Below are 27,903 nucleotides of genomic sequence, written 5' to 3' on the forward strand. Positions count from 1 at the left end.
CTCTGTTTCTTACCTTGTCTCTGAGATCTACTTGTCTCCCACTGTTTCAGAACAAATATTTACCAAAACCTACAGGAAGGTCCTCTGGATTCGTTAACAACACTGCTTCTCTCCTTCTTGAGAAGTCCTGAACAAATATTTCTTCACCATGTAGTTGGTCCGTGTACCCAACTGTCAATACGATGATATAGAACAACAACAACAACAACAAAAGGAATCCTGAAGGGTAAACGTTTGACTGATGCCAGAGTCTTCTATTCTCTCAGCTTATTAATACCACGTTGGTTTAGATATGGTGGGTATGAATTGCTCTGAGTCTGAGGAAAAGTTTATATATATCTCTGAAAAAAACAAACAAACCTGTTTTGTAACTGTGTATAGTAGTAATATTGCTGTGTAAAACCAGGTGCCAACCAAAAAGCCTAGCTTTGAAGGAAAGCCTCATAGTTGAGTTATGAGACAGCTGGAGAGCAGCAAAATAGATATAGATCCATAAGCCCTGCAGGAAAAACAACTTTAATCAGGGCCTGACACATTGGGTGATTGTAACGAAGTCCCTTGGTATGTGTAAGCCCTGGATCAAATGGGACCAATTGACTATTGACAAGCGTTACATTAGTGCAAAACTGAATGAAAAACGGGCTATGGCCCTGCACAGACTCCAATAATGAGAAATGAGTTTCTTGTAAAAGAAAAGGAGTTGGTTTGTTTTAGGAAAACATGTGCGCATTGGCCCAGGTGATACCTCTGGTGGACTGAAATTTCCTCGGTGCAGTCTTCAGACACGGTAGTGGCATTTAGGGCTGTCTTTCCAAGCCTCTGCATGTGACAGGTCTCTTTGACTCCTTAAGTTGATTCCATGGTTCTGAATACCAGTAGCTAATGCTGGCAGCCTGGCCCAGGAACGGGAGCATTGTCCTGCCCTGAGAGCCCCTCAAATGGATTTTACAAGGGACTGGTGCATACCATGTATCTAGGTGCAGTGAGGCATGTTTCTAGCACTTTTCACAGATCATCATAAATTAATTTGAAATAAGCCTCTCTCCTCCCACAAAATATAATACCAGAGAAAAACCGTCATCATGGTTTTTCTGTAGCATAGTGCCTGAGGGGGTAAAAATCATTTTCTCTGGCATTTGTTGACTGGCCACGTGACAGGTGCCAAATGCTATGCTGTCCATAAATGCGTGGCATGTGTGTCCAATTCAAAATAATTTGTAGTTTGGAGTAGATTCTTCACACCTTCAGCTCTGAACCTGAAAGAATGGAAAGAGCTGTGCCTACTCGGATTTGAAGCTGGGTGTCATGTAAAGTCCCAAACTGATGTGTCAGGAGCCCCAAATGTCCTGTCTTCTCTGTTCTGTACTGCACATGGAAGTGATGATTCTTGATAGTTATTCTGGAAAAGATAAGAAGGGGCAAGTGGGGCATGCAGTCTTATTTTACTACTATGTGTGGGTATCTGGTAAACAATACAATAATGCAATATCCTCTTTAGTAATGCTGCAAGATGGGAAGCATGACAGCAGTTTTTCAGACCTTAACATTAGTAGTGTTTCTTTAACTTGTATGGAACACCTGCTTTTTTCAACTTAGCAAAAATTTACTAAATTGATTATCTTAATCTAGGTTGATATCATTAGTTTGGTTTTCTTGTTTTCTTTTGCCTTACTGTATGGGGGGGGGGCAAAGAAAGCCTTGTTTGATTAATTGTGTTATGGTTGAAAGTGATTGTGGGTCAGAGAGAATAGGAAGCATTGAACTTAGGGAGAAAGAAAAGCAGAAGAAAGATGTTCTATCAGTAGCGGGTATCCAGGAAACTCAATATAAACTATCTTGTCAATGGTCTTCTCTCTTTCCTGCCTAGATCCTCTCCTGATTTCTAGAACTACCTATCTAACTTTCTAGGGACTACTCTTCTATATTCCGTGGGTACCTCAAACATCAACATCCAAACTTAACTGCTCGTGTTTTTCCCTCTGTGTTCATAGTCTCTGTCTTAGAGAATGATAACTACCATTCTAGCAAAGACAGAAACCCAGAAATCATCTCAGGGTATTTGGTCCACCTTCACTTTTACCTAATAGCTATAAATGGCTCATTGAGTTTTATCTCCAAAATTCCCTAACCTGTTATGGCCAAGTCTACTGCTTTAGCAGTTCTTGCTTGGATTACTAGGGAATGGCCTTCTTGACTCTATCCTCTACCCTGCTTTAATTCAGCCTTTGCCCTGCAGCTGTAGCCTTTTAAGTGCAAATATGATTACATCACTTCCTTGATGACATTTCCTTGGGAGTCCTTTTTGCCTACAGACTATGTTCAACACCCCAAATTCTTAATGATCTTTCTGTGCTTGATTCTCTAATCTTATTTCCTACCACTATACTCTGGGGCCCTTTCACCATATGAAGAGAAGTTTTCAATCGGTACCGTGCTGTTTCATAATGCCATGTCATTGTATAGGCTATTTCCGTTGCTGGAAGCACCTTCTGAACTTTGGAACATGGTTGGAGATTGCAAATCCATTCATCATGAACACATGTTTCTTCATCTGGAAAGCCCTCCATGATGTCTTAGTTCAATTTATTCTCTCTCAAGTCTTTGTAATATCGCTGACTTCTCTGTTTCCCTCATTTATTCTAAGCTCTTTAGGATCAAGAGCAGTGGTGTTTGTATTTTTGTGGTCCCTGATATATGATGGATATTCAGTGTATATTTGTTGAATCAACATATGGATGCAATGATAAAAGCAGAACTTCTTTGGGATGATGGATGAGGAAGTATCAGTTTGGAAAGAAACTCGCTATTGTGTTGGGGGATTTGGGAATCGGTACATTTAGGAGCTAAGTGAAGATTTGATCTTAATTCAGATTGGATTTAAATCTCTGGGGCATTTTGATCTTGAGGAAGCCAACAGGAATTGGAAACCAGTATAAGGGTGTAGAAGTAGTAACAGACAAAAAACTGAAGAAAGCCTTTTTTTTTAAGTTTATTTATTTATTTTGAGAGAGACAGAGAGAGACTGTAAGTGGTGGAGGGGCAGAGACAGAGGGGGACAGAGGATCTGAAGTGGGCTCTGTGATGACAGCAGAGAGCCCAATGTGGGGGTTGAACTCATGAACTGTGAGAGCATGACCTGACCTGAAGCCAGATGCTTAACCAACTGAATAGTGCCCTCCAAAACTGAATAAAGACTTAAATTCCTCTCTCCTTTCCTCTCTTTCTACCTTCCTCCTTCTCTTCTCTCTTGCTCAGAGAGAGAGAGAAAATATATTATAGCATATATTTTAATATTTTAAAGTGGCTATGTAAATATATATGTGTGTGTTCATATATAACTAAAAAAACCACCCCTTAAATACAGTATAATCTTTTCTTGCTAACTAGTTCTATGTTGATGTTGGTAATGATCTGAAAAAGAGTTTGGGCATGGGGAGGGAAAAGGGAACTCAAGTAATGCTAAAAAGCCAGAGTATATATTTTGAGAGCCAGCTCTAGAGGAGAGGAAGAAGCAGAGGCAGGGTACTTGGAGCTTTAGAACTTCGTTCTCTGCCGGTCAAGGGACTGGTGGATGCACGGGCCAGAGGAGTCAGGGCGGAGTGGTGCGTCGGTGTTCCCACTTGCTCAGCTGTGCAGATACCATGGACAGAGCTAAGGCTGCATTCCTCTGAGTTAGGCAAGACATTGAATAAAGTACCCCTGTGTACATGTGGGAACATCTTTTTGTTTTGTTTTTTCCTTTTGCAAGTCAAACTGAACTAATTATGAACATGAGAATTGCCAAAAGCTTTTTCTAGCTCAGTTACCCCCGTTCATACTCTGAAGTTTTAGCAATGCTGAGAATTGACAGTCAACAGGTTAGATATCCATTCCATTGTAAACCCAGCCTCTTGGGCTCTCTGTTAAATTGGAGAGAAGCACCTAGGGAAGAAAATACATCCAGTGACTTCTGCAGTAGTGGGTTCATGAAAAGGTAGCTGAGGCTGCAAGGGATTTAAAGGCATATAAAATGGCAAGTAGGTTATCATTTGTGGGATACTCTTACTTTAGTGTGTAAATGTAAGTTGTTATATTAAGATGGCTTTCACCGTGTGGCCAAAAAGCAATGTACGTGCTACCAAGAGGGAAACACCACCAGCTCCTATGTTCTAAACACTAATCCAGGCACACTAACTTATTTCTCCTCACAGCATTCAAATATGGGTTTATCGTCCTGATTTTACCACATAAGAAGGTGGGCTTCACATCTAGTAAGTGGCAGAGCTGGGTTCAATTCTGGGTATGGCTGACTGGGATCCCCGTTCACATTCTTTTCTCCATCCTGCCTTCTTTGCCATCACATCTTGGCTGGCAGCGGGAGAGGCAAATCTGACAGGGACTGTGAAAAGCCTGGAGTTTTCAGCCTGCTAGGCAAGCGGCAGTGCCATAGAGGTAAGTCACTGTGAGCTCTGTCATTTATTTCTGTCTACTTTAAATCTCTTATCTGTAGGGCGAAAAGCGTTTACAAAGCTTTCAGAAAAATGCTTTGTGATTACCAGCACTAGGCGAGCAATGGCTTGCCTGTTTTCCACAGATAGCTACAAAATATGTCTTTTAGGGAGAATTATCTGCTTCCTTCCACCTAGATTCATATACAAACACACTGACAAAAAATATGTTTTGGAAATCCCATAGTCCTAGGTGTTAGCAGATACTCTCTATTCTGGGCTGCATCGAATCAGATGGAAAAAAAAAAACTTGAAAATAAAAGTAAACATTCAGTTGTAAATAAACAAATAAGAATTGTTACCTCTTGGTAACAAATTCCTGTTCTATGGTAATTTCTGTTAAAGCTAGGAATTCCAAGGTGTAATTCTACTGGTAAGGAAGAATCAGGTGTTTCCCACCAATGTGCTAGGTATTTTGGAGGGTTGGGGTTGGAGAAAATAGTAAAGAAAGGGGTACTAGCTCTTTCCCACTTAAAAAACATACCTGGCCATCTTGATGGGGTCTCCTTGAGTGATACTTTTACCTAGAATTGGCAACTCTTTTGGCCTGATGACAGCTTAATCTTCATTGTCCTTTGCACTTTTTCCACGTAGACTTCAGCTATGGGAATAATTCTTAACAAATTGCACAGCTGACCTTCTCTAAGTAGGCCCCTTCTGCATGGTTAGAAGATTTAGAATTGCACAAAAATATGATGATTCATGAAGCCCTGAATACCTTGGCCTCCTTGCTCTGATATCCCTTGTTGAAAGCGTGGGCCCTGAGGTCTGCACTGTTTTCCCAGGTGGACCTGTGCAGCCTTCAGTCCTGGAGCTCACGTCTTGCTGCAGCCACTCTACTAATTCTCCTCTTGCTTGAGCTTCTGACTCAGGGAATTCCTGAGGGAGGAAAACCTGAGTCCTTGATAAAGAGCCAGTTTTTGCAATATTCCCACTGAAAAGAATGAACATAACCTTTAAAGAGTAGAGAATTTGTTATTCTAAGTCTGTTTTATAGTCCAAGCTTACCGATTCTATTTGAGATGTCTCTTCCTTGCAAGATACACTGTCCTGGCTGGAAAAGGCTTTAATACGCCAGGCATGGTAGGAAGGCTGCTTTGCTCAACTTTGCTTTGCTGTTAAAACATTAAGTGTAATCTGATGTGTCAATAGAGTCACCTCAGGTACTCAGAATCATTTTAATTCCTCTTACTGTCAAAACATACTGTCAATGCTGACACGAATTGGCATTAAAAATGTATGCGAAATCACCTGGAGAACAGCACTTTTTACTGATAGGAGGTCTCTTTAAAAGCGGTCTCTGTCAAAGATTCAATTTGAACTCTTTTTTGGCTTTGAATTTTATAGAGCAGCTCTTTTTTTTTTTTTTCAAACCTGACCTGCTTTGCATCATTCAAACCTATCAGTGGAGGAAAGAAGCTTTTCTTTTTATCTGACCCTATGGGAGATGTTGTACATTCCCAGTGTGTGCCCTGAAACAGATGTGCAAGATGACACATAAGTGGATGACATCACTCATGGCTAGTGATTAAATACTTCCCTGGGACTCACAAAAGGCACTCAAAAGAAAATGGAAAGGAGGAGTGATTATCAGGACTTATATACTCCTCCTGGGTGCATGATTTTGCCACTCTAGATAGATTTTGATATGGAGGAAATACGAATGACCAAAATGGAAGAATATAAATATGAAAACCTCAGATTTTGGTGTTGGAGAAGTATAAACCTAGAAATATACATATACATATACATGATGTTATTTGTAACATATTTTATGTGCTTTGTATTTTATAACATGGGATACAAAATATATAAATGTATGTATGTATAATATATGTAATATATATGTCTTTGCAATATATAAGTATATTCAGTGTATATTATATGCATGTAGTGTACCAGATCCCCAAGCAAATAGAAAAACCAAGAAGGAAATATTTTATTTTTTGAGAAGTGTCATATTCTTTTCTAACTTGCATACAGAGGTTATCTAAGTGTTTTTTTTTTTAATAAATATGTTATAACATTATATTTGAAGAGCTGAAGCATTATTTATCAAATAATTCATGTATTAGCATTTGATGTATACGTGTGTGTATATATATATGTATATATATATATACACACACATATATATATATATATAAATTTGGTGCATACACAACTGTTTGTTTTGTTTTATTGTTTTGCTTTGCAGAGTCTTGGGTGGATAAATGACCTATTGAACTGAAAAGTGAACACCCTTGCATTTTAAGTTTTGAAAGCAATAGATTCCATTGACAGGATGACTAGATTTTCTTTGCTGTTTGAAATCTAAGAGCTGGTCATTCTTTTTCTATTTTGCTAATGTTAGCAGATTGTGTGTGTGTGTGTGTGTGTGTGTGTGTGTGTGTGTGTTTGTGTGTGTGTGATAGAGAGAGAGAGAGAGAGAGAGAGAGAGAGAGAGAGAGAGAGTCTGGAAGCAAATCACTCAGCTGACCTTTTTCGTAATCAACTACAATGAGCAGAGTGTGTGTATATGTGTGTGTCCCTGCACTTTTGGTGTGATAGACAGTTTGCTTAAATATGTGGGAAAAGTTAATCCCACTGCCCCTGACCTTTGGCACAGGAACCTTGTGCTTCCAGTAGAAAGTGTGGTAAATGCCAAGTCCTTTGGGCAGAAGATGTTTGCATTAATGTTTTCTATGCTGGAGCCTGAGCCATAGATTTTCTGTCAGCCGTCCTTTGCACTGCTGATATGGAGTAGGTTGAGTTGTATATAGAATATAGTGCCTGATGCCATCTGTTTTGACACCTTGAATATTTTAACCCCAGCCATTGTATTAAAGGAGAATGTCTTCCACTCCCTATCATGCATGTGATTACCATGTAGTATGGGAGGTGGAAAAAATCATGCAGTTTAATATGATTGCCAAAGGGTGGGTGAACCCTAAAAGGAATATGAATCCCAGAAGAATAGGAGCAATACTCTCTTATGGTCCCTAAAAAGAGTTGTAATTCTTGCCCAAGTTACTATATCGGCACACGTCTGCAATAAAAATTTGGAAAGGAGTTCAGTTATTCATCTGGACAATTAGAAAACTGTTAGAAACTGTATGACTTTATATTCTTTACAGTAACCAATTTATTGTATTGTTGTGACATTTTATCTGTTCATACATTTGACATTTATGTGGTTAGCACCTCTGGTGATGACTGAAATTAAACACAGACTAAAAGGACTCAGGCAGAACAAGGATGTTCTCTCATTTTCCTAGAGATTAATCTCTCCCTCTCAAATTTATAAAAGTAAACTTTTTCTTGGTTTGATTTTGCCTCCCAAACTCTTTTCCAAGTTATAATTAGAGATGGAAATTAAGATATCAATGAAAAAATACACTCTGATTTATCACTTCTGACAGAGGAAGTCTTTCCCCAGGCTGCATCTGAGTTCCTTTCTTTAGAGGAAACAGCAGGTGAGGGTGACTATTTCTCAGCTGGTGGCAGCTTCCAAGAGAAGAATTATGTTCAGGAAAATATTTGAGATTAAAGCACATCAGAAAAGAAGCATCATATCAAATTAAGATTTTATTCAAATCAACTTACTGACCTATATTTGAATGTTAAATCCTGATATTTCAAGGTTGGAGTTTTGAAAACCCATGCTCCTTGTAGACTGATGATATAGACCTCCCAAGCAAGGATTTCACTTAATGATGGCATCCTTTTGGGAAAACATAGGGACTGTTATTTCATGAGCATTTATAAGCCAAGTGCCTAATATGTATTTTGTGTTCCCCTTTTGGTCCTTACAAATCTTTGATGCAGGTATTATTATATAGTTGGCCCTTGAACAATGTGGAGGTTAGGGGTCTGACCCCTGTAAAGTTAAAAATCCATGTATAACTTTTGACTGCCCCCAAACTTAATTAGTAATAACCTACTGGTGACTGGAGGCCTCAACAATAACATAGTCAATTAACACATATTTTCTATGTTTTATGTATTGTGCACCTTATTCTTAAAGTAAGCTAGAGAAGAGAAAAATGTTGTTAAGGAAAATATAAGGAAGAGAACATACATTTGTAGTACTTTACTGAATTTATTGAAAAATATCCACATATAAGTGGCCCAACACAGTTCAGGCTCGTATTGTTCAATAGTATCTATTTTGTAGAGGAGGATGGGGGCTGAGAAAAATTCAGTGACTTGCCCGGGGGACCTGTAAAATATAAATAGAAGGGCCACAAATGGGATGCAGTTTATTCTAAACCCATGCTTCTCAATCCTTTTCTCTCCACCCACTTTTTTTTATAAACCCAAAAGACTCCATTTCCCACATACCCACTTCTCTTTCCCTTCTTACTTATAAGATGCTGCTCTTTATTTCTCCCAGCCTAGACTATTGTTCCTGTCTGGCTTCCTCCTTCCTTCCTTCCTTCCTTCCTTCCTTCCTTCCTTCCTTCCTATCAGGAAGTCTGTAGGTTTTATTTTTAATTTTTAATATTGAAAAATATATATTTTCCCTATTTCATTTAATCTATGATGCCATTGATTGAAAGACACACTATTGGACTAGGTTCTACTAAGAAAAAAAACACTTTCAACTAAACTATGATAGAATGTCTTAAAGACAGTCCTGCAACGATGCATGAATCACTCACATCAGCCACTCATTGTCTTTCATTAATGACAAGGGATTTAGCAATTTCTTTTATTTTCAGTTCCTCTGCTTCGCATGTGATAGCTAATCCCTTTTGTATGCGTCTTAATAACAAAACCTAATACAGCTTCATTTGCTTCTGGTATTTTCTTAGGTTCTGTAAAACACATGGTTCTTATTTTGTAGGAAAATATGGGGCTCTAGTCATTCCTGATATGATGAATATTTGCTTCACTAAATCAAATTTTTCCCCACTGCTTTATTTTTGCATATGTAATGATTTCTCCTTCAATGCAAATCATAGTGTAATCCTATAGAAGATATTGTAAATGGCAATTAATCTCAACACCAAAAATAGTCAACACCCAGGGGAAATGATAACAATGTGAATATTTATAATCCAAGGCAATGACAACCACATCAAAACTATCTCGTGGCTGGTAGTGACCACAACAGGTCACTGAATCTGAGACTCGTCCTACTTTTAGAGATATTGAAATGTGGAAAACTTTACTTCTTAGAATTAATGAGAAAAGAAATACCGACTATGCTTTTGGATAGCCTCTGTTTTCTGCCTCTCAGATTCTGATCGGATCATAGCTCTTTTATTCTTGAGGCATCCTCTCCCCCGTACCTCTCATCCTGCAGAGAGATACTGCTGTGCACTGTGCCTCTATCCACGATGATATGTTCTTTCCTCTACTCTGGGCTGGATTTTAGAATTTACCCTAAGGCCTGTTATAAATGTTCAGAAAATTAAATTTTTCTTTTTCCTCTTAGGGAGAGAAAACCTGACTACATTTCCAACTTTCGCCAGTACACATTCTACATTCCCATTTCCGTTCTACCATGGTGCTATGTAGCCCTTTGCTGATAGTTGTAGTGAGCATTAAGGAATTTAACTCAGCACTGAACTTTGTAAAGAACTTTGTAATTTGTATAGAAGAATTACTTTCCATTATTAAACATATTTTCATATGTAACTCATGAACAGTTTTTGTGTTGTGCCCTGAGAAAAGTATCTATGCAGTTGCTGATTTTTGACTTTCATCGCTAGTTCATTTTTCTCTTTTTTCTTCCATTCTTTATAATCTTTTCAGTTGCCTGAAATATAATCATATCTACTTCCTATACAAATCCAAGCAATATATACTTAAAAGTGAAGTTGATAGTCTCTCACTTTCTCTTTCTAATCTCATTCTCTAATGTAACCACTATGAGCTACTGTGTCTCTTGTTAATACAAACAAAAATATATACATTGAAGATATATATTGAAAAAGATACATGTGGCCCTGACAGGAATCTGCTATTCTCGCCTAATAGTATGTTGTAAGCCTATTTCTAAGTTAATGTGTAATGATCTATATTGTTTTAATAGCTGATTAGTGTTTCACAGTATTAGTATATCATGATTTGGGCAACCATTTTCCTAAATATGGGCATTCTAGTTGTTTATGGAGGTTGTTTCCAACATTTTAGATGTAAATTTGGGTAAGACTTTGAAAATATTAAACATTGCTGATGTTTCTTTTTCTTTTTTTCCTCTGTTGGTTAGAATCCCAGAAATGAAAATACTCAGTAAGGGAGTATGCATATTGGAAAAAAGTATTACTATTTTAATTTTCAAAATATCAAAATGCATGCTTTCACCAATAATAAATGAGAGCGCCAGTTTCTCTAGGTTTTCTTTAGCACTGACTGCTATCAAACTTTTACATTGTCATCCAATAGGCAAAAAAGTTAGTATCTTCTTTTAATTAGCATTTCCCTCTTTACCATTGAGGTGGTATATTTTCATTGTTTACTGATCATTTGCATTTCCTCTTTTGTGATTTGCCTACTCCTATCTAGGACCTATTTTATTTTATTTTATTTTATTTTATTTTATTTTATTTTTTGATGTCTATTTATTTTTGAGAGAGAGATAGAGCACAAGTAGGGGAGGGGCAGGGAGAGAGGGAGACACGGAATCTGAAACAGGCTCGAGGCTCCGAGCTATCAGCACAGAGCCCGACTCAGAGCTCAAACCCATGAACTGTGAGATCATGATCTGAGTCAAAGTCAGATGCTTAACTGACTGAGCCACCCGGGTGCCCCTTTAGGACCTATTTTAGATTGTCTTTTTCTTATTGACTTAAAAGAACTCTTTATATATTTAATAATAATAAACACCGAGTGCTTACTATTTAAATGGACTCTAAGTTAAAGTACTTTATACATATTAACACATCTAATTAATTCACACAGCAACCTTATAAGGTAGACATAATTTTATAGGTGAGGAAATGGAGGCAGAGAAAGGTTAAAAAAAATGTGTTCAAGGTCACACAGCTAGTAAGTGGCAGAGCTGACATTCAAATGAAGTCATGTCCTAACTCCTATGCTATGGGCTGCTTAGTTGGAAGGATAGAGGAGTGTGTGCTGAGCACAGAGATATGTCACTGGTGGATCCACAGGTGCTTCTGGCAAGTGCTTTCCAGAGCACATTGGAAGACAAATGTTTGTGTCTAAAGTTTGATGATAATACTTCTCTTTAATAAAAAATAAAACTACACCATTTCAAAGTAGATTCTTGATGGTGTGTATTGTTGAAAGTGAACTTTCGGAGATCGTAAGAAAACTGGTGGGACAGAAACCGAACAATGAAAGCAAAGGAGCAGAGGAGAAGTTTTCTTGGTCACACTAGACATTGAAGGCCGTAAATTCCTTAATGAAGTGAGATTAAAAAATAATATAAGAGCTACCTTGTTATTTGTAGTTTGTTTAAGTAAATTGTTTGTATGTAGTGTTCATTACATTAGCTACTCTTAATTAATCCCTTTGTGGTCTTTATAAAGTTCAGTGAAAGAAGGCTAACATCTCTCCCCCATCCAAGATTATTACAGAATAGATAGATTTATAATTGTTATGATGTTTGTTTTCGGGTGTTCCAGAAATAACACACACACACACACACACACACACACACACACACACACTTTTATTACCTCCATTTAATGTCATCTTTGGAATCCTTATATTGCCTGATTGCAACAATAAAAGTCTTCCTAATCGATTTATGACAAACCTGGGCATCTCAGTTTTAAACTCATTTAATTTAGGATTTTTCTCTCTAACTTCTCTTCTTTTCCAAGAGTTGATCTAAGTTCTAGGGGCTTTGGAACATGGGGGTTGGGAAAGAGATCTGGTTCAAGGTCATTTTTCTTCTAAGTGGGCAAATGAAAGACACTGTAATCCTGTCTGGTCCTCGGATTTGGCCAGATCTTTTCACTTTCCAGAATCTTCTGGAGCATCTGTTATGAGTTAAAGTATGGTTTTCAAAAAGATATAATGAAGTTCTAACCCCCAGTACCTCAGAATGTGACCTTATTTAGAAATAGGGTCATTGCAGATGTAGTTAGTAAAGGTGGGTCATATGGAAGGAGAGTAGACCCCTAATTCAATATGACTGGTGTCTTTTTCTAGGCAGACAGTGTGAAGATAGTAGAGGGGAAGGCTCTGTGTCAATGCAGGCAAAGATTGGAGTTATGCAGCTGTAAACCAAGGGATGCCAAGGATTGCTGATGACAGCAGAAGCTGAAAGAAAGCCATGGGACAGATTGTCCCTAGAGCCTTCGAGAGGATAGCCCTGTGACACTCTGATTTTGGATTTCAAGTCTCCAGAAATTTGAGAGAATAAGTTTCTGTTGTTTTAAGCCCCTAGCGTTGGAAAACTTTGTTATGTCAGCTTTAGGAAATTACTGTAGCATCCAAACTCTTGCTATTTCTGTGGTGTCTTCTTAGCGTATTGGTCCACTTTCATTGAGAGTTATATACACTTGACTCTGGGTCAGTTGGGAAAATATATGGCCGCTTCCAGTGTCCTGTCAAACTGCTGTGCTGTCAGAGTGCTTCCTACAGCTTCTCTGCACTACTTCAGGACCAGAATGTCACAGACACTGTCTGCAGTACTTGTCAACTTCCAGGGCAACCAAGTAGAAAACCAGGCACAAGTACCCTCTCTTCACGAATCTCAAAACCCTTCTCTTATGCCTTGGACTCACCTAGAGGTGGAGAGCCTACATCCCTGTCCTCTCAAACTCCTGGGATGTTTCTGTGATTTTTATTTAATACGGGTAAACAGAAAAGCATCTCCTCCACAATCTGGATCTATATGAGTTCATCCTTGAATTTTCTGTCTGACATCTGGCAGGTGTAAAAGTTTAGAATTTGCCATCCTCGTCCTTTGTTCTTTTATGTTCCTTTATGACATATCCTCCTTGGGCAGTGGGGACTCCAGTCTTGTGGTTTAAGTGAGAGAGTCATCCTTTTAGAAAAAGTGCAGATATGTAAAGCCTGAAACTGTAAAACTCCTAGATGGAAACATATGGGAAAAGCTTCTTGACAATGATTTCTTGGAAATGACACCAAAAAACACAGGCAACAAAACCAAAAATAAGCAAGTGGACTATATCAAAATACAAATCTTCTGTACAACAAAAGAAACAATTAACAGAGAGAAGAGCCAACCTCTACAGTGGGCAAAAATGTTTGCAAACCATGTATCTGGTAAGGGGTTAATATTCAAAATGTATAAGGAACTTCTATAATACAGTAGCAAACAAAACCAAAACCAAAACTGAACTCGACTTAAGAAAATGGGCTAAGGATGGGCACCTGCATGGCTCAGTCAATTAAGCATCTGACTCTCCTTTTCAGCTCAGGTCATGATCTCAGGGTTTGCGGGATCATGCTCTGCTGACAGCACAGAGCCTGCTTGGGATTCTCTCTCTCCCTCTTTCTCTCTGCCCCTCTTCCACTCACACTCCTGTGTTCTCTCTCTCCCTCTCTCTCCAAACAAATAAACTTCAAAAATGGGCTAGGGATTTCAATAGACATTTCCCCAAAGAATATATACAAAGGATCAACAGTATGTGAAAAATTCTCAACATCATTAACCATCAGGGAAATGCAAATGAGATATCACCTCAGACCTGTAAGGAGGTTATTATAAAAACAAACAAACAAAACAACAACAGATATTGACAAGCATGCAGAGAAGTTGGAATTCTTGTGCACTGTTGGGAATGTAAATTGGTGCAGCCACTATGAAAAACAGTATGGAGTTTCCTCAAAAATTAAATAAAAATAGAACTACGTATGATCCAGCAATCCCACTTCTGAGTATTTATTCCAAAGACCTGAAATCAGGAACTTAAAGCTGTATTAGCACTCCCATGTTCATTGCAGCACTATTCACAAGAGCCAAGATATCAAAACAGCTTAAATGTCCTTCAGCAAATGAATAGATAAAGGCAATGTAGTATATACACACAATGGGGTATATTCACCCTTAAAAAAGAAAAAAAAATCTGCAATATGTGACAGTATGGATGAACTTTGAGGACATAACGCTAAGTGGAATAAGCCAGCCACAGAAAGATAAACACTACATGATTTCGCATATATGAGGCATCTAAATTAGTATAATTCATAGAAGCAAAGAATGGAATGTTGGCTGTCAGGAGATGGGGGAAGGAAGAAATGGGGAATTATTAATCCACAGGCATAAAGCTTCATTTAAGTGAGATGCATAAACTCTAGAGATCTGCTATACAACGTTGCACTAATAGTCAAGGGGATTGTTAAGGCAGTAGATCTCACATAGAGAGTTTTTACCATAATGAAATAAATAAAACATTTAAAATGCAGAAGAGACTCATCTGCTAACATTTCACAGTATAATTTTGATTCACATAGTTAGCCTAGGTTGATAAGGCTTAGCTGAAAATTGGAGTCACATTCTAAAGCTGAGCATGGGCAGAGACTATCTGCATCCCTTCTAGAATGCTGTCTTTTAAGGACTATACCTATCTATGTGGGATCATATTTAATGAAGTTAAGAGGTGGCAGTTTATGGCAGACACTGACTACAACTTAATGCTTAAATATCAATATACCCCCTATCTAGTGAAACCTTGGATTGCAAGTAACGTGTTCTGTGAGTGTTCTGCAAGATGAGCAAACATTGCTAGTAAATTTTAGCTTGATAAACAAGTGATGTCTTGCAATACGAGTAGTACCTGATGCCGAACATCACATGATCACAACTGAGCCAATGGTTCTTGAAATTCACGTTGCTATATGAGACTTTAGATTACAAGCATGTTTCTGGAAGAATTATGCTTGCAAATCAAGGTTTTGCTGTATTGGCTAATGTTCTTCATGGATCTTATTTCCTTGTCATCAAACATATGTTTCTTCCTAGCATTGCTGAGGGGTTTTGCACAGTTGATGTATCATTTGGACTCTTCTCTGGTCATTGCTGTAACATGCCTATTCTTTTAGTTTTTCCTTGATTTGCCTATACCCTAATTGTATTTTACCTTAGTATGACTGGGGAATCATTGGGACCTGGTATTAGTAAATGCAGTAACCTTAAGGCAGTGATATATGCTGAATATAGCTAAACTTGATGACGTAAAACTAAATATGTTAGTGATAGATTGGTGATTACACACATGCTGTCCTCAGCACAGCAGTGTGTGGCACAGAGAAGGGATACAAAAGAAGTATAAGGCATCACGTGTAGCCACATGGAGCTTACCATCTGGGTGGAAGGGAATAGGACCAGAGAATAGCGCAGAATAAAATCACCAAGTACAAGCTTATGATGCAGATTATTATATACTAAAACAGAATCTAATATAGTTCCAATAAGGCAGCAATCAAAGGTGACATAACAGTTTAAGAAGGATAGAATAAATCTGGCCTGAAGTTACCTCCAGCTGAAGGTGACTTGAGTTGATCTTGAATCTGGCCCAAACATGTCCAAAGAGAGGGTTTTTCCGTGAGCTGTTCTGCAAACTTGAAGACATGGTAATAAGTAGAGAAAATCCCATTTTGGAGGCACAAGAACAGTATGAACCTTTCATACAGATAGACCCCTGGATGCAAATGTTGCAGTTTTATTTTCACTTGGGCCTCAGTCTCACTCATGTTAATGCGTTAATTCATGTCCTTGTTAAAGATAGGACTGTAGATCCTACTGAATGCAGACTAGGATGTCCCTTCATTTATTTTTTGCTACCCTAGTGGCATCTCCTTGTGCAGTCTCATTACTCAAAAAAAGAAAGAATCTGTGCAGGATACTAGGAAGCTTTACCTGGAAGAGTAGAAGCATGGACAGCCTAACCTAAGAGATCTGGAGATCCTAACCCATCAAAGTACAAAGTACTTTGCATAGTCAATTATATTTAACATTGTTTCAATTATATTTAAAAATTGTTCTGCTGATGGTTCTATTCTGTATTTCATTTTTTGCTTCATTTATTGTCACATCATATAATTTCCATATTTTTGTATAGCCATTGTGATTATTTTCCATTTTCCATCAGAATTGCCAAACCATTTGCCTGTTTTAGTTATCTGAATAGTTTCTGTAATTTTTTTCTAACACAGATTATTAGCATTTAATGATAACTTTTTGCTTTTCTCGAATTCTTTCCTTACTATGAAGTTCCTGGAGTCAGATTACTGAGTTAAAATGACAGGAGCTGTTGCTTTCCAGAATGACTATAAAAATTTACAAAGCTGCTAGCCATGTATGAATGTGTTAGTGGGGCCAACTGCATTTTATAAAGATGGCTATAAGTATGTCTCCATCCTACACCATCTTTTCCAATATGACCTTGACATGGTTCCTCTCCCCCAGCTGCTTGAACTTAGGTGGGCTTGTGACTTGCTTGTAACCAATAGAATCCAGCAGAAATGATATTGCATGATTCCTGAGGTAGGGAAAGAAAGGCAAAGCAGCTTTCACTTTGTGTTCTGGAGTGCTCATGCTTGGCACCTCTTGAGCTGTCATGGAAGGAATCTGGGTATCTTAAGACCACCATGTCAGAGCCCGTATGCCAAGCCACCTGGAAAGGCCACGTTTAATAGATGCTCTGAAAGGTAGTCCTAGATTTCCAGTCTCCCAGACAGATGCCAGACATGCATGAACAAAGAGTTCAGATGATTTTAGTCCCCAACTATGGAGTCATCTCTGGCCCTATTCTTCTCTCTCAGACCCCAGTTACAGACCCCAGTTACAGTGGAGCAGTGGCAAGCTGTCCCTGTTGAGCCCTTTCCAAATTCACAGACTCTAATCTGTGAGTAAAATGCAGTGATTTATGGGGTGCCTGGGTGGCTCAGTCAGTTAAGCATCTGACTTTGGCTCAGGTCATGATAACGCATTTTGTGAGTTCGAGCCCCGTGTTGGGCTCTGTGCTGACAGCTCAGAGCCTGGATGAAGCCTGCTTCAGATTCTGTGTCTCCCCGTCTTTCTGCCCCTCCCATGCTTATGCTCTGTCTCTCTCTGTCTCTCAATAATAAATAAACATTATAAAAATTTTTAAAAAATGCAATGATTTATGTTGCTAAATTTGGGGATAATTTTTTTACACAGAAATATCAATTGGAAAATAACCTCAGTAACAATCCAGCCAGCTTTATGTGTTCTAACATCTTTAGCCAAAAGTTTCGTTTTTCATTGTTTCTTAAATTTAGTGTTGTCTTTCTTTTTAAAAATTTTTTAAAAAGTTTTTTTTGAGAGAGAGCATGCACGCTCATGAGTGGGGTGGGGGTGGGGTGGAGAGAGAGAGAGATTGAGAGAGAGCAAGAGAGCGAGAGAGAGAGAGAGCTCCACATGCTGTCACTGTGGAGTCCGATGCAGGCCTTCAACTCATGAACCTTGACATCATAACCTGAGCTGAAATCAAGAGTCATACACCTAACTGACTGAACCACCCAGGCACTCCAGTATTTTCTTGAAGTCTTAATGCTTTATATTTCAAATATATTTGAATACACTCCCTATAAAGTATTGATGACTATATTCAATGTAAATATATTTTCTTAATCAAATGTTATTCCTTTTAGTTTGTTATGTTACCTGTGTTTCCTTTGTGATGGCTTTTATAGCCTGAAAACCAAAAATTATTTCTCTGAAGATGTGATAAACATTAAATTTGATTCCTGATCATTTTGAATGTTCAGTTTTGATATTTCACTTATTAAACTCACCTCGAACTTGCTTCCATATGTGGATACTTCACATTTATTCCCTCAGTATTTTCTAAGTAAATATTCTTTGTCACCTTACTTTTTGGAGATTTCTTTATCACAGTTTGGTGTTATTTTGGGGTGGATCCTTCTGAGCTACTCATTCTGTTTTACTAGCTGTATTTTTCTTCTTGTTGAGGCATCACAGTGTTTTGGTTATTGCTACTTTCTTGAAGGTTTATACTTCCCTCACTGTCTCTTTGTTCGAAAATTTTTCAGTTTTCTTCTTGTTTACTTACAAATGAATTTCACAATTCATTCTTTGTAAAAACAAGTTACCAACTATTGTAGGTATAATACACTGTAATCAATCTAAAACCTGAACTTCCCTCAAGTATTAAGACCCAAAGATACAAATATGGCTGAATGCAACAAAACAACTAAGTTACAGTGTTCCACCCACATTTCATCTAAAATTATGATAAGAAGAGGAGGAAAAGGGTGAGTGAAGGAAAGCATTCCAGGACGGAGGAACAGAGTGTTAAAATTTGGGGTGGCAAGTCAAAGTATGGCACATTGGTGGAAGTGAAGTAGTTCAGGGTGATAGACACAACAGCACCTGACGGTGGTGGGAGGAGGGAGAAGGGAGAGAGAGAAGCAGGTGTCAGGTAATGGAAGTCCTTCTAGCTATGTTGACAAGTTTGCCAGAGGAAAGTATGGAGGGAAGGAAGTACAGGGAGTGAGAAGGTTGTCTAAAAGTGCAGAGAGAACTAGGGAAATAGCCAGAATGTGACATGTTTCTCTGGTCAGCTGCTTGTTTTTAAATACAGGAGGAATTTGGGCCAGTTTGGATGCTGGGAGGAGGGTGGCCACAGGAAGGGAAGGGCTGGAGATTTTGAGAGACTAATATTAGAGAACTGAGTTCTGCTTCCTTGAATTATTAGAAAATGAAGTCAGTGTGATGAGCACCGGGTGTTGTATGTAAGTGATGAATCACTAAACTACACCTGAAACTAATGTTACACTGTATGTTAACTACCTGGAATTTAAGAAAAACTTGGGGAAAGAAAGGAAAATGAAGTCAGGTTAGCTGCATAGGACAAAATTTGGTTACCTTAAGGTGATGCTTTTTAGTTTTTTTTAAAAAAAGACAACTGAGTCAAAACAAGTGAAATGCATTAAAATGAATAAATATGTAATTCCTCCTTGTTTTTTGAAATGTCCAATTAAGGATAATTTAAAATGGACCCAATTAGAAGTAAAAAATGTTTAAACTAAAAGGAAATATTTTGCAAGTATCTTGTTTTATGAAGGTAAACACTACATTTAAATATGCATCCTTGCACTTGACATATTTATTCATTTTCTTCAAAATGTAAATGCTTTAACAAATGTTGCAAATGTAGAGACATAAATTAACTTTACATCAAAGAGCAAACATCTTACAAATGGCAACAAGAGACCAGTTGTATTTAAGATGTCTGATATTGCTTTATGTCTGTATTAATAATAAAATTTTCTTATGCACTATTCCTCCTTATGGAAAACCCTGCTGTCCTTATTCATATACAAGTAAAGCTGAATTGGGATCTGGATGCCTGTGTGTCTCCCAGAAGCTTTTTCTGGAACGGATTTGATGAGAAAATTTATACTTTCTAACCACCTTTTTATACAGATCTGCTCTTCACTACTTTTACCCCTGGAGTCCTGGATATTTTGGTGGTTTTGACAGAGTACCTCAGACACACATGTTTGCTCCAGAGCGTTTAAACATACATTATTGATTCTATCGTTTGAAGGTAAAAAAGCTTTCAGAAGAAACTTGGAAAACAAGTCAAAATCGATTGAATTTAAAGACCAATAGAAGTCCCCAGATATTGTTTCCACAGCAACAATTTGAATGTTGAATATTTCTTTGCATGTAACAGGTAATTAATGGCTTCATTGATTCAACAAAAAATTTTGGCAACTACTATATGCTAGGTAGCTAAGAAGCAAAAAGAACCAGGCCAAACTGTGTCTCATTCTCTTCCTTTCCCAGCGTATTGCCCCCGGAGAGTGCACAGTCTAACCAGGGTGCCTGGCAAATGAAGTTTTAAGAATACTATAATGTGTGCCATAATAAATGAGGGAAAAAGGTACTTTGAAAGCACAGAAAGAAGAATCTAAATTTACCTGTTGGGACTGGATGCAGACAAGAGGGATTTTATCACCTATTAAATCAGCAGAGAGAAGGCATTTGAGTTTTATCTTCAAGAATGGGAATAATTTGTAGGATGGGTGAAGGGCTTGGCAGGGTGGGAGGATGGGATTGTTGGGGCGGAAGGAGGCATATCCTGTTCAGAGGAAGTAACCTGTGTAAAGCCAAGGAGCTGTGTTAGAACACTGTGGTTTTGGAGTGAATACTTGCCGTTCTGACTTGTGGTAGGAGAGGCACAGGGTGTGTTGAGAGAGTGGCAAGTTTTTCTTCTGAAAGAGTAGGTGGAGATATGAGTAAACATTTTTATGACATCATAAGAAGTTTGAATTTACACTGTACTCAGTGGGGAGCGTTGAATGATCGATGACGTACATCAGACATATACGTTAGCATCAGGAAAAGCGTAGCAAGCAATCACAGGACTTGCATGACATCAGGTGACCATTGTTTTTCTCTCTTTACTTTCAAGAAAACAATGGTCAAATAAGGCATTGCGGGTGACTGCTTCTTTCAGTGTAAAAGACTCTGGAAGATGCTCCTTGTAACTTGTGGAACTTAATAGTCTTTACCACCATGACACAATTCCACAGGCTAATTCTCATGGTTGGTGATTAAATCCCAACCCTCTTGTTTTATCCTCTTGGAGATGAAGACTTTTCAGCAGCTTTTAATTCACTTGAAGGCAATTTTAGAGTTATCTCTTGGACTTTCCACTCTAGACTAAATAGTTCTATCTCATTTACCTTTTTTTTTTCCCTCTCATGACTTCCATGCCACAACTCTTGAAGTCATTTTAGTTGTTGTTTTTTGGATCTTTTCTAGTCTCTTAATATCTTCCTTGTATATGGTAAAATAAGGCAGTATAGTCTTTTAAAAAGATTCTAAGTGATGTTAAGCCAGCATAAAGGATTATTCTCAACCATTTTACATTATATTGCTATAGGATATGCCTAATATCATGTTAGGATTTTTTAAAGGCACCTTTGCATTGGTAGAAGATAGAATTATTTTTTTGATGTTTTGATTGTACATTCCTTTTCTATTTATACAGTTAAAATATATTTGAATGTATATTAAAATATATAATATACAGTATATATTATATACATTTACTTTTTTTAAGTTCGCTCTATGTCCAACATGGGGCTTGAACTCATGACCCTGAGATCAAGAGTTGCATGCTCTACCGACTGAGCCAACCAGGCACTCCTATGCATTTGAAATATTTTTGAAGCAATACTGATAAGTTCTTTCTTGCTGTTGATGAGTGATTTCTCTAGCAGTCTTCAAACTATTATTTTTTCAGCTTTATGGAGTTATAATTGACAGATGAAATTGTAAGATATTTAAAGTATACAACCTAATGATGTGATATATCTGTACATTGTGAAAGAATTCCCTTCATAATTTGAACTGCATCCTTATTTCAAGCAACAAGGTATAAAGGAAAGAAGATAGGTTGGGTAGATCTGGGTTCAAACCCATGTCTTCGTCAGATGTGTTGGAAGTGAACAACTTAGGCTAAAAAGATCACCCCAGAATAATTATGCAATATTCTTAAAAGTGTCCTAGTTTGGATGATAACCTGCATAGTTACCTTGGGTTCTGTCCATTACTAGTCTTCTCTGACTTCCAGCTTCCTCACTGGTAAGAGGGGTAACCATATCTAGCCAATACATTCATTTGGAAATATAAACACTAAAAAAAGCTATGTTTTCTAGCATGGAGCCTGATACATAGTAAATCCTTTAGGTCCTTTAGTTTTTCTCCACTTTTTATAAAATTTATTAACTTTTCAGAACAAATAGATTCTGTATCCTTAAATTATCTACATATCTGAGATAAAATCATATTTGTCTAAATAACATGCTTGTGAAGTTCATCCTTATAGATGTCAGTAGGAAGTTTAATGAGCGTCCTTGCTATATCCACAATCCTAAGTCATTAGTAATGACATTGCACAGCAAAGACTTGCATGTAAGATGGTTTGAATTGTCCTTTAGTTTCATATACAGCCAATAAGAATGACTCCATATTCCGTCCAGTCTCCAGTTTTCAGGTTGAATCCCATTAAAATGGGATTTCACCATGTGCATTCTGAGGAGCAGTATTCCCGGTGGGTAGTCAATAGATATTATGATGAGGGAGAAATGTTGTTGTCAAATAAGCTGTGCAGATGGGAAATGCTGGAATAATCTAAGCTAAAGAGGTTTCTACCCTACAGCATTTCCTAGAGCTTTATCATACTCCTCTGTGCTGTGAATCTGAAAGAGCATGCTGTAGTGTGCAGCATTCACGAAATAATGAACTGAACTTGGGTTTTCTTTCCCAGGGAGGTATTCAAGAACTAATAGAAAACACTTGGAAAAACACAAGTGGCTGACAGCTCAGTCTATCCCAACATTTTCCAATTTTGGCAGAATGTTTATTCATTTATTCATTCATTCAACAAACATGTATTTACCCCAAATTATTTATTGATTGAGTGCTTTGTCCCTAAGTAGTCCTTAAAACCACGTCATTTAATATACAATTATAGTTTTTATAGTTTAATATTTGGAAAATAATTGAGGTAGTAATTTAAAAATATAGATATCAAAAACATGTTAAATTCTGTAAATATTTCCTCCATATTTTTAAGTTTATTTATTTATTTTGAGAGGGAAAGAGAGTGAGAGTGGGGGAGGGGCAGAGAGAGAGAGAAAAAGGATCCCAAGCAGGTTCCACACTGTTAGGGCAGGGCCCGACGCAGGGCTCGAACTCATGAACCGTGAGATCATGACCTGAGCTGAAATCAAGAGTCAGACGCTTAGCCAACTGAGCCACCCAGGTGCCCCTGTATTTCTTTCATTCTTATTTTGTAGTAAGAATTCAGTCTTCTACCAGTGGTCTCCAACTTTTTTGATTGTGCCCTCAGTTCTTTACCCATCAAATATGCTTATTTATTTATTAAATTATATGCATGTATTAATGGATTAATATAATCATATGTTATAAAATATGCACAGAATTCAGATGTTTTAAAAGGATGAGATGAAAAATAAATAAAAATGAAAATTCTAATATTTTCTTCCTGGAATTTATTGGGTCACTTTGCCAGCCTCTTGGCTATGTGCCCCTCTGTTTGTTTGTTTGTTTGTTTTGTTTTGTTTTGTTTTGTTGTACCCTCTCATTGGAGACTACTTGGTGAAAGAGCAAAGAAGGAAGCAGATGTAAATGTGTTACAGGCAGAGGAAGTATTTTTTTTCATCCATTATATTTGTCATGATTTATTAAAGAGTAAATTTAGGTCCGACACTATCGTAAGTGGTTCACCAAAAATGGATAAGGAAACATTGTTTTTTTTTTATCTCCATGAGCTTACTCTGATTGAAGGAAATGAGCAATATCAGTTTAGAAGGTAGAATTCTCGGATCAATTCTGTTATCAAATATTTGTAGAACATCTATCATTTGCTAAGTGCAAGGCATCAGAGATGCAGAAGTAAGTTAGAGCCTTGTCCTTGAGGAGCTTTTATGCACCAAAGAGATGTCCAGTGTAACAGTGTTCTCAGGACAAAAGGGAAGGTTACTGTGGAAAACTACTTCTTAATGTTATGAATCTTACATTTTGAGTAAGACTTCTTTCTATCAAAGGATTATGGGAAGAGGCATCTGCTTGCTAGGAGAGAATCTATAACTCTCTTGTTTCTAAGTACTCCTCTTTTCTTTACCCTATTTTAGTATGTAAGACTCCTGCTCTCTTAAGATGCTGCTGCTAGTGATTGCTGTGCTATTTTTCCTCTTCACCTGCTCTTTGGTCTCAATGAATTAACCATTCAAACTTGTTTTTGTTAACTGCTGCCATATTGTTCACTCATCAGTAGTCTCCCATTCCATCCTTTGTGATGAATACCCCAGTATATTATTACTTTAGCTACATGTTATTTCACCGAGACTCTAAATTCTAGCAGATGTCCACTTACATCTCAATCACAAATAGTCTTCGTTAGAATTACTTAAATGCATGTGACTTTAGGATTTTTCAAAACATATTTGATATCTTTGTTTTATCATACACTCACATTTGTACACCTATAAGAGCTTAGGTATTTGAAGGATGGGTATGACCTGTAGAAGTATTTCTCAGGTTTCTAGTTTTATTTTTCTGAAACATTTCACTTCAAATAGAGTTTTAATTGTATTGGCTCTAAGTGAATGTAAACCAAGTTAGTATTGAACCAGCAGATGGAAAAATCTTTATCACTGAACAATGAAACAACTTGAATTCTTTTTTCCCCTTTTGCCATCTGGTATCTGTGCTCATATTTGAAACATTAACCATTCAGGAACGAGTTGTTTTCTGTATCCAATAGTCAGAAACTTTTTCTGAAGGCTGGTGCTTATCTTTTCAGAAGAAAAAAAAAATGCCACAAATACAAATGGAGCCCTGAACTAATATTTGACAGTCACATAAAAGCTTAAGAAAATGCAGAGTACAAAGTGAGTCTAAGGAGATGCCATTTTCAATTTATTTTCATAATCTAATTCTGCATTGCTTGTAAAGGTTAATCTAAATCCAGCAGAACAAAGCCAGCCCACTGTTTACTTGTTATAGGCACTGCTACATTATTCTAAACACAGCAAAATGAGCATAGCCCTTGTTCACAACCTATTGCTATTTTTTTTCTGAATTGTAGCAGATATTTTTTTCATGCAACTCTCAAATTATCAGTAGTCAAATAGTGTCTGTAATGGTAAAATGCTTCTAAGAAAACATCCAGAAAATAATTTATAATATTCACTTTGAAGAGAGCAACACAATACATTAGCCTCCAGTTATTCGAGTAACCTTGTGGATCGACTTTTCTCTGGATGTCCAGCAATATTCCCATCACTTAACTTTGTGGAGGATGAAAGCCAAAGGAGCTCAAATAGTTTACATATTATTTTAAATATTCTCTAAGGACATATCTCTGCAACATTAGAAACTTTAGCCCTTAAGCGTCAAGCATTACAATGATCTGGTAACAATGGTTTTAGATTTTCTGGCACTTTCATTATGTATAAACTATTTATCTCTATTTTTTCAAGAGTTTTTCTTGTATAAACAAAACATAAAGAATTAATGTGGTAATTCTATTGTCCTTGAAGTCAGATTCATGGTCTAAATCTAAATCTTTTGGCATATGGTGTATTTACTCTCACTTTTCAGATTGGCTTATCTTTGAGTAGACTTTGAAGACTTTCCTTCTGTGGTTGCATTTTCCATCTGGGGACCCACTGGCAATTTCTTGGTTTGTGGCTGAGTGGACCGTTTCCAGAAGTTTTCTCTCTATGGACAGCTAAGACGATCTTATAAATTATTCTTTCTAGAAATAATTTTTACTGAAGCGTGTCTGATGGACAAGTTTAAGAAGAGTACAAACAGCATTCACTAGGTTAAAGTGTATTACTTTCTTGTATAAACTTGGACCTTTATCTTTCTGCTTAATCTGACTCTGGTTTATTTGGCTTTAAGACATGTTTTAACACCCTTTCTCTCTTAATTGGCCTTTCAGGTGTGGAAGAGCTTTTGGGTGTGGGGATGTGCTTTGTGAATACTCTCAGCAGCTACAAGGGACGCCTTCCAGGGAACCTCAGAACGCTGTACTCTGCACACAGCAGCTCTCATAATGGTGAGTCTGAAACTCTTCCTCCAGAGACAGTGCTCACTGCTTTGTGCCCTGCCATGTCTGTTACCTGAACCATCTATTTTTCAGCTACTTTTTTCCATGCTGCCAACAAAACGTCCCCTGCTTACTTCTCTCCTCATGGCCTCTGCCTACTTAGCTCCTATCACTTTGTGGCTGCTTTTCCCTTAATGTGGATTTCAACTTTTACCCTTACCGAGTTCCAGCTGTCTCCACATCTTGCATTCATCCCTGCCACAGAGAGTGTGTGGTTGGATTGTTGCGTTACCATGCAGGAGAGGGTGTTATTGTGTCTCTGAGCTCTCATGCCAGGCCATTTCAGAGGTCTTTGGTCTTTATGTGTCTGACTCAAATAGTCACTTGGAGTTAGAAAAACAACATAAGCCCCAAACAGTACCAAAGACATTATTTACTTGTGATTTAACTAACCTGATGTCAGGAATTCGGATTACTGTTCATCTCACCCCTGGGAGGCAGGTATTATCCCTATCTCTGTTTTATAGATATGGAAACAAGATTGGGAGTTCAATGCTGATAGAGCTTGGATTCAAACTCAGCTCTGACTTCAAAAGCCATGCCTTAACCAGTATAAAATGGCAGAGGCTGGGTCACAGGGTCATATTATTCAATGCCCAGAGACTTTTGTAAATGGATGCCCTTGGAGGAAGGGTCGTATAGGAAGGTAGGTGCCCTGAGGCTTTTTAGAAAGGGCATTTTCACCAACAGGCACCTTTCTGCATGCATAATTTTCTGACAGCACAATGGAGGCTAGCACATTTATCCTATTAAACACAATTTCTTGATGGATTGAAGATGTGAAGCAAAGCTTTACTGTTTAAACTTCAAAGTAATTGTGTAATGAGAGAAATGGTACTGGGCATGGAATAGTAGGACTTGGGTTTTGTACCCCAGCCCTGGAATTTACTGACCTTTAAATTTTGGACTAATCACTCAATCTCTTACTTTATTCATCTTTAAAATTGGGTCAATCTTAATTTTAAAAGGACAATTGCACACTTAATTTTTTGAAAAGATTAGATTACTTTAACAAAGGGCTTGGCATTTGATAGGAATCGAGTATGTTAATGGCCTGTTTCTTATGTCTCTGAAGAGAGACTATATCTGGCCACTTAAAAAGAAAAAAGAAAAAGAAAACCTCTTAACTGAAGTATAACACACACAGAAAAGTGTGGAAATAATAAGTGTTCAGCTGAATTAATTATCCAAAATGAACTCACTTGTGAAACCACCTCAAGAAATGAAACACTACAAATACCCTCCCTAGGATTTCTACTCATGTCCGCTTTCAACCACTGAACTTTTCCCCAGAACTAACCACTATTTTGACTTCTAATACCATTGGTTGTTATGGGGAAGTAGGTTCTACTTACATAAATGGGTTAGAAAAAAGCTTAGGGTGGAAAGCTGCCACCATGGGGCGAAAGCACTTGAGGTTAACTTGGGAGATATTGTAATGGGATCATGAATATCTTGTTATATCACCTGCAGGAAATTACTTTCCATTTGATGCCTATATACTATTGTTCTTTGATCACAAACTCCACTTGCCCCCCAGACCCTTTGCTTCTTACACACTCAAGTTAATGATTACTGTCTATTTTCTCAATGTTCATGTGTGTAAGATCTTATTTTCTGCACATTCACCATGTGGGTAATAGCTTGTGAGCTCAATAAATATGGAGATGAAACCCCTGTTCAGGGCTCTTGGCTCCTCCTGGACATTAGCCTGTCTTGTATTCAATTCTGCAATCACTCTCTTTCTGCACAAGAGTGAACTCCAGACTCATAGTCTGCGACAGTTGGTTTTGCCTACATTTCTTCTTCTTCTTCCTTTTTTTTTTTTTTTTTTTTTTTTT

At 37.6% G+C, this 27,903-nt stretch overlaps 2 long non-coding RNA genes across 4 annotated transcripts in view; both read right to left on the bottom strand.

Annotated features, from left to right (window-relative positions):
- Window positions 1–516: 516 nt before the first annotated feature.
- LOC125925862 (uncharacterized) lies at window positions 517–5,410 on the bottom strand. The gene is made up of 3 exons (XR_007459020.1): window positions 4,972–5,410; window positions 3,807–3,921; window positions 517–1,399 (listed from the first exon to the last, which is right to left on the bottom strand). It is a non-coding gene; the product is annotated as an uncharacterized LOC125925862 (long non-coding RNA).
- A 3,138-nt stretch (window positions 5,411–8,548) lies between these two features.
- LOC125916072 (uncharacterized) overlaps window positions 8,549–27,903 on the bottom strand; it is a 54,193-nt gene continuing 34,838 nt past the window's right edge. For all 3 annotated transcript variants that reach the window (XR_007455823.1, XR_007455821.1, XR_007455822.1), the window contains 2 exons: window positions 15,893–15,977; window positions 8,549–8,688 (listed from right to left, as the gene is read on the bottom strand). This is a non-coding gene — a long non-coding RNA (uncharacterized LOC125916072). The remainder of the gene's footprint in view (window positions 8,689–15,892; window positions 15,978–27,903) is intronic.

Source organism: Panthera uncia, chromosome D4 (genome assembly GCF_023721935.1).
Source record: "Panthera uncia isolate 11264 chromosome D4, Puncia_PCG_1.0, whole genome shotgun sequence".
NCBI classification, from domain to species: Eukaryota; Metazoa; Chordata; class Mammalia; order Carnivora; family Felidae; genus Panthera; species Panthera uncia.